The following is a 7,579-nucleotide window of genomic DNA, read 5'->3' as shown; positions in this document are numbered from 1 at the left end:
CTTGCTCATCAGCCGCTGTTCCCAGCAGAAGGCAATTTATTCTTCCAGCATCTGGACCTCAGTTTGTTTGCTCTGACAAATAGGTTTCCTCCTCCTCCCAAGTGCCCTGGTCTTGTCAGGTAAACTCCTCTCTCCCACTTCTTTCAGCGGGTGACAGCTCTGAGTAAAAAACAATGGGGCTCCTGAGGACATTAGCTGCCGTACCACCATACGTCTGGGGTGCCGGTGGGGGGAGGGAGGGTGGGGCAGGGGTTTGGTCTAGGTCTACTTTGGAAACTCCTCATCATGCTAAAAATGAAACAAGGGCACTGCTTCCCCATGGATGGTGGAGGAAGAAGCCCGGTCATTGTTTAGAGAGTGTCGGCAATAGCCCCGGAGCCTTGAAAAGAGCTATGGCTGACAAAGAAGGCCACCCAAGCCCCGTTTCAGGTGAAAGAAGCTACGCCTTCCCACGTTCCCTCCCAGAAGAGAAGTCAGGCGTGGTTGTCAGTTCCGGGCCATTTGTGGAGGACGGTGGAGGAAAAACGAGTGCAGCCCTCTCCACAAAATCCACTCTGAGCAGTGAGGAGACAAGAGGCAAAGGGAACTGAACTGAGACTTACCGATTTCACAGAGGAGAGCAAGGCCCAAGCAGAGGATAGAGCAGCTGGGAGCTGGCACCTTCTTATACTGCAGCCCAGAGCTTCGAGGCAGCTGAAATGGCATGAACGTGAAGCCCAGGCAGAAAGGGTAATTTGGGCTTTCAAAGCTCTGCTGGCAGATGAAAGACATTCCTCCTTCCCCTGAAATGTTTGGCTGTCTTGTTGTGCCATGTAAGGCGGAAGAGAGCTGCTTGACCGCAGATCTGTTTCTGCCTCAAACCAATTCTCCATTTGAGGGCTCATAGCAGGTGCTGGTGAAGACGTGCAGAAGGCTCAGGCCACGAGCAGGGGTTGCGCACATCCTCCCCTTGCTGAGGATCATGGCCACCACTTAGGACTTTTCCCGTGGAGCACTGATGAAGGGACGTCTCGAGCGTTTCCATTTGACAGGCGGAGGCCAAGCCTGAGCAACAGCGGTGCCCGCAGGCTATGGAGGAGCTCAGAGCACAGGCAAGCCTCTTCAGGAGGACTGCCCCAGTGCAGGACAGAGCCTGGAGGAGGCTCAGATGTGCTAGGGTGGGTGGAAGGCGGCGGTCAGACAAGGTCCCCTGCAATCTGGATAGGAACCCTTGTGTGTGTGCAGGGCGAGGGACCCTGAGGCCAGTTGCTGCAGTGGATCAGGCCTCCCTGTGGCAAGTCTCTGCTCCCCTCCGGCCTCAGTGATGCATGCACTTTGGTGCCATGCAAAGGGCAGTTCAGCTGTTGACTTCAGCCACGGAAGGTCAGAGTGTTTTCTTGGGGAAGGGCACAGCACGCGCCTTACCCGACTAGCTGTACTGATTCCAGAGCTGAGGAGAGGCCAGAGCTGCACGGGGCCCTGGAGAGTGATGAAGGAGGCTGCTGAGTCATGCCCGAAAGTGAGCCGTAACCAGGAGAATCTGCTGGCTTCAGCACTATCTTGCAAAGCCACAGTCAACTAGGCACCGTTCCCTGGTGGGTTGTTTTTCCGGTCACTGACCCAGAGGCTCTGGCTTGTTTTCTCTTGCTAAGGGACAGAGAGGCACATGCAGTGCCCTTTAATTGTAAGGTGACATCAGCAGACAGCTTTGCGCTTACCTGTGAGTCACCAGAAAGTGCTGAGGCATTGTAAGAAACCTCAGGTGAACCTCGGTGTGAGTCATCCACACGCTGGTATCCGGCATACTGGGGACAAGGCTTCCGGTGTGTAAGTGACTCTGGTCACGACCTCACGTCCTTGTACTTGCAGAAACATAGCCTTCCTTGCAGTGTTGTCAAGGCCATTGGCATCTTGCCCGACCACTTGGTGATGCCTTGAAACGCCATCACGCTCCCTGATGAAAGGGCAGACAAAGGAGGACAGCAGAGACGTGCCCTGACATTCCTACTCTCAGTCACTGGTAGAGCACAGACCAAGAAGAGGAAGGTTGCTGTCCTAACCTGGCCAGGGGCTGGAAAGGCAACTTTTCTGATGGGCCGGTGTGCCAGAGCATGGGACCGAGGCAGCAGCCACTGGGTGGCACCGCGTGGTTCAAGCTGTCACCCGGCAAGATATGGAGGCGACCGTGCTGGTTTGGAAAGGTCTGGGGGGCGCTCTAAGGCCTGCTGTGGGTCTCCAGCCCTGAGCGATGGCTAGAAAACTGTCAGGAGATGTCCCGTGCTCCTTGGGAAGACGAGCCACACTCTCACTTGGACAGAATAGTATCCGGTGGCAAGAGACCAGGACAGAACCTCTGCTTCTTACGTGATGCCTTCTTTGTCACCAGGCAGGACCATACCACAGCCCTTTAGAGCTGTGGTAGAGCAGGTAGCAACTGAGGTGGAGTCAGAACACTGGAGGACACACGGCTCGTTGCAGCTGTTTGCAAGGGTAAGGGCAAGTGTAAGGGTAAGGATAAGCATTAGGGTATGTGTTATGGTAATGGTAAGGGTAAGGGTTAGGGTTAGCATAAGGTTAAGGGTAAGGGTATGAGAAAGTGTTAGGGTACAGGTTATGGTAAGGGTAAGGGAAAGGGTAAGAGGAAGGGTTAGGGTAAGTGTAAGGGTAAGGGTAAGTGTAAGGGTACGGGTCAGGGTAAGGGTTAGAGTAAGGGTTAGGGTTAGGGTTAGGTTAAGGGTAAGTGTTAGGGTAATGGTTAGGGTTAATTTTAGGGTTAGGGTGAGGGAAGCGTAAGGGTAAGTATTAGGTTAAGGTTAAGGGTAAGGTTAAGTTTAAGAGTAAGTGTAAGATTTAGATTTAGGCTAAGGGTAAGTGTAGCAGAAAGGGTACGGGTTAGGGTAAGGGTAAGTGTTAGGGTAATGGTTAGGGTTAATTTTAGGGTTAGGGTGAGGGAAACGTAAGGGTAAGTTTTAGGTTAAGTTTAAGGGTAAGGTTAAGGTTAAGAGTAAGTGTAAGGTTAGATTTAGACTAAGGGTAAGTGTAGCAGAAAGGGTAAGGGTTAGGGTAAGGGTAAGTGTTAGGATAAGGGTAAGGTTTAGGGTTAGGTTAAGGGTAAGGGTAATGTTTAGCGTAAGGGTAACGTAAGGGTAAAGGTAAGGGTATGGATAAGGGTAAGGGTAATGTTTAGGGTAAGTGTAATGGTAAGGGTAAGGGTATGGGTAAAGGTAAGGTTAAGGGTTAGGGTTAGAGTAATTATACGAGTAATTGCTAGGGTAAGTGTAAGCATAAGTGTACATATAAGTGTTATTGTACAGCTTATGGTAAGGGTAAGTGTAAGGGTAAGGGAAAGTGTTAGGGTATGTGTTAGGGTAACGGGAAGTGTAAGGCTAAGGGTAAGGGTAAGGTTATAGTTAAAGGAAAGAGTAAGGGTAAGGAAAAAGTAAAGGTAAGGATTTGGGTAATGGTAAGGGTGAGAAGGGTTAGGGTAAGGGTTACGGTAAGGGTTAGGTAACGCAGTGTACAACCTGGGACGTCACACGCAGAGCTGCCTCTGGCAAGGTGAGTGAGGAACAGATGTAGCAGTTGTTGTGTTGTAGGTCTCACTGTTACTCTAATCATCCCCTCTTTGTCTTTTAGAGGTGTTGTAGCTGTTTGAAGAGGGTAGATTGAAGCATCTGCCTCGGGGGCTGGTAAGCAGCAGAGGTAAGGGAGCAGATGAGAGTAACTTACCTAGTTGTGCTGTGTCTTTGGATGCTGCATCGGCCTATGCATTTCTTTTTCTTTCACAGGTGTCTCGCACAGGCTCAAAGGAGCAAACTGCACTCTGAAGAGCTGTGTAAGAAGAGGGGCTGGTCATGAGCTGGGTTGGAGCAGAACGACCAAGTAGCACAAGGTGACTATGAAAGGTGTCCGTCTTGCTTTGCAGGTGCCGTGGCAGGCTCTCCACAGAAGTGACTAAGGATATGAGATAAGGCCAGAGAGCGACAAGGAGCGGCACGTGCAGGGATGGTTTTGAAGTGCTGTGGTGGCTTACTCTTCTGTTCATCAGGTGCCACAGGCAAGGTGGGTTGTAACATCAGTCGTTATATTTGCATGAAAGCAGTTCACTTGAATGCCACAGTGCATCTGAGTAGGGTGTTCTAGCAGAAAAAGCTTGTCTGGCACAGCGGTGCCTGATGGCAGTGTGTTTCCTCAGATGAAGAGGTGCCTGAAGCCCCATCCTATCTAGCCTGCACACAATTATCTGAGAATGAAAGCTGCTTTCCAGTAATTCAGAAAGCCAAGTTACGTCTCAGCCTTGAGCATCTCGGGCTTTTGGGCCTGTCTGTAACATTTGGCACCAGCACTAATACTTTTTTTGGCATATGTTTAGCGTTTGGGGCCTGTGTCTGGGATTTGGGCCCTGTCTCGAACCACTGGGGCTTTGTCCTGGGTTTTGGAGCCTGCCTCTAGAGTTCAGGGCCTGTGATTAGGCTTTTGGGGTCTGTGTCTGGGGGTCGGGGGGTTGGGGCCTGTGTCTGGGGGCAAGGGGGGAGCTGCTTGTAGACCCTTGGGGCCAGCATTGAGGGGGTTGGGAGCTGACTGTACACCTTTGGGGCCTGCTTCTGGGGGAGGGTTGAGACCTGCATCTGGGGGAGGGGTGGGAGCTCTTTGTATTCCTTTGGAGCCTGTGTAGGGGAGGGGGAGGGCGGGGGGGAGGGGGAAGGGGAGGGTTGGTTGGGAGCTGCTTGTACACTGTTGGAGCCTGGGTTGGGGGAGGAGGCTTGGAGCTGTTTCTACACCTTTGGGGCTGGCATCAGGGGTAGGGGGTTGGGTGCTGGTTGTAGGGGTCTGTGTTTGGGGGGGCGGCTTGGGGCCTGCGTCTGGGGGAGGGGTGGGAGCTGCTTGTACACCTTTGGGGCCTGCATCTGTGGGGGGTCAGGGCCTGTGTCAAGGGGGCTGGGAACTGCTTGTACAATGTAGGAATCTGTTTCTGCGGGGTGGCTGGGAGCTGTTTGTACAACTTTGGGGCCAGCATCTGGGGGTGGCTGGGAGCTGCTTGTGCACTGTAGGGGCCTGTGTTTGGGGGGTCTTGGGGGCCTCCCTTGGGGGCGGGAGGGTTGGGAGCTGCTTGTATAGGGTAGGGGGCCTGCCTTGCAGGGGTTGGGAGCTCCTTGTAGAATCTGGGGCCCTGTGTCTGGGGGGGAGATTGGGGGCTGTGTCTCAGGGGTGTTGGGAACTGGTTGTACACCTTTGGGTCCTGTCTCTGGGGGGGGAACTACTTGAACACTTTTGGGGTCTGTATTTGAGGGGGGTTGGGAGCTGCTTGTGCACTTTTGGACCTATGTTTAGGGGGGGTCGGGAGCTGCTCATACATTCTAGGTGCCTCCCTTTTGAGAGGGGTTGGAGCCTGCATCTGTGGGTGATTGGGAGCTGCTTGTACACTATAGGGGCCTGGGTCTTGGAGGGGGGTCTGGGCTGTTTATACACCTTTGTGGTCTGTGTTGGGGGGGGGGGGGTGGGCCTGTGCCAGGGGGAGTTGGGAGGTGCTTGTTCACTCTAGGAGCCTCCATTTGGGGGTCTTTGGGGCCTCCCTTTGAGGGGGAGGGAGTTGGGAGTTGGTTGTACACCTCTGCATCCCATGTCTTGGGGGGGGTGGGGGGGTGGGACCGGTCTCTGAAGGGGCGGGTTGTGAGCTGCTTGTACACCTGTGTTGGGAGGGGGGGGGGGGAGGGGGGGCCGGGCCCGGGTCTGGGGCCAGTGTCTGGGTGGAGTCCAGTTCTTGGGAGGGGGTGGTGGGGTAGGAGCTGCTTGTGGGCAGTCGGGGTCTGCATCTGGGTGTGGTTGGTGCCTGCTTCTGTTGGCAGTTTGAGGTCTGCATGTAGACATCTGCAGCCTGGGTTTGGGGGCTTTTCTGTAACGTTTGGGGTCTGCATTTTTGCTTTGGGATGCATCTTGAGCTTTTGAGGCCTAGCTGTAGCATTTGGGGCCTGCGTCTGGGGCTTTTCTGTAGCGTTTTGGTTGTGTATTTGTGATTTGGGGCCTGTATCCAGGGTTTTGCCTTTTTTGTAGTTTCCATCTTTGTGTGTTTCGTTGTTGGTTGTCTGGGGTTAGGGGCAGTTTGGGGTTTGGATTAAGGTCAGTGTCATTAGCGTGAGGGGGTTGATGTGATAAATTAGTGGGGGTTTGTTCATTGTCTTTGAGGAATTTGGAGAATCTGCTGAGGAGATAAGGTTGTACAATTTAATGGCCTTCATAAGGGGGAGGATTAAGCAAGCAAATAGCAGGAGGGGGTGTTGGGTAAACATCCTTGAGTGAAACCAGACTCTGTGAAATTCCTTACCACAAAACATCGTTTTTGCCACTTCACTTCCCCCACCTGAACACGAAGCAGAGGAACAACGACCCCCCTCTCAACAATAGACTGCGCAGCCTCAGCCAGTTCAACAAGTCCCGATAAGCTGGAATTCGACTGCTATAAAACAGCTACCCTGGAAAGGGAAGTTGCGTGCTGTTGCGGAGCGGAGACCCCAGCCGCCCAGCGCTGTTTTGTTTGTGCCTGCTTACTTGATTAATAAAATAATTTCAATAGACCAGAAAATTGTGTGGTCTAATTTATAACAGTTGATAATAAGGGTTAGGGTTGTGGTTAGAGTTGTTAGGTTTAAGGGGAATAAGGATTTCATGGTAAGGGGATCAAGGTTGTGGGAATAAAAATGTTGTTTTTGCCCAGTTACATCCTGTAGAGGGAAGGAAGGTGGTATTGAGATATGCTTGCAGTGATAAGACAGCTTAACAGTGTGAAATGAGTTCATCTGATTCGTGTCAATATGGAACAATGCTAGGGCCGCATGATAAGATGAAATGTGACCTTCTGTCTTACATACCCTTGTATAACCACAAGTCTGAGAAAACCAGAGTGGTTAATATATATAGTTCTTGTATCTTGCAAAGTAATGGTCCAGCAATTCGGGTCAACAGGGGATAAGAGAACAAAGGGGTTTCAGAATAACTGCTAACTATTACAACTGTTGCATGGGACACTATGCAAGTGTCTGCCATCCAGCCAAGATGGACAAAGGAGAAGGACAAGAGAAAAGCCTGGGAGGAAGACTACGAGCCTTCAGTACGAGCGGCCCCCAGAGGGACCACCGGAGACTAATAACGCCTGCACCAGTGGGAGGGTTTGGATTCTGGGAACTAATTAGAATAACCCTGCCTTTTGTAGAAGTAGTAATGAATATGTATTAGCCTAGCAGCATAAAAACCAGCCGCCTGATGTAACTTGTGTGCGTCTTGGTGGAGCAGAGACTCCTGGCACACCCAGCGCTGCTTGCTTACCTCTATTCATTTAATAAATTGTAAATTTCAATTGCAATCCTATTTGGGACCCAGTCATTTATTACAAGTGGGGGCTCATCCGGGAGGGCTTTGGTTCCTGATTTCTGGTTTGATCTAGGAGAGGCACCCCCACCATTTGGTGGCTGCTGTTTGAGTCAGGTCGGAACTAATGGCATCTTGAACCTGAATAAAGGTAAGCAAAGTTTCTGATTATTTTTTTCAGCTCCCTTGCCAGCTGCAGCACTGTATTTTGCCCGTAATTCTGTGTGTGAAGATCCGA

At 51.8% G+C, this 7,579-nt stretch overlaps 1 long non-coding RNA gene across 1 annotated transcript; it reads left to right on the top strand.

Annotated features, from left to right (window-relative positions):
* The first annotated feature begins 3,381 nt into the window (after positions 1-3,381).
* Positions 3,382-7,336, top strand: LOC311422127. The gene is made up of 5 exons (XR_014685198.1): positions 3,382-3,537; positions 3,616-3,681; positions 3,768-3,814; positions 3,905-4,041; positions 7,011-7,336. It is a non-coding gene; the product is annotated as an uncharacterized lncRNA (long non-coding RNA).
* The last annotated feature ends 243 nt before the right edge of the window (positions 7,337-7,579 follow it).

Source organism: Aythya ferina, assembly GCF_964211825.1.
Source record: "Aythya ferina genome assembly, chromosome: 21".
In the NCBI taxonomy this organism is placed as follows: Eukaryota; Metazoa; Chordata; class Aves; order Anseriformes; family Anatidae; genus Aythya; species Aythya ferina.
This window is presented reverse-complemented; position numbering and strand designations above follow the sequence as displayed.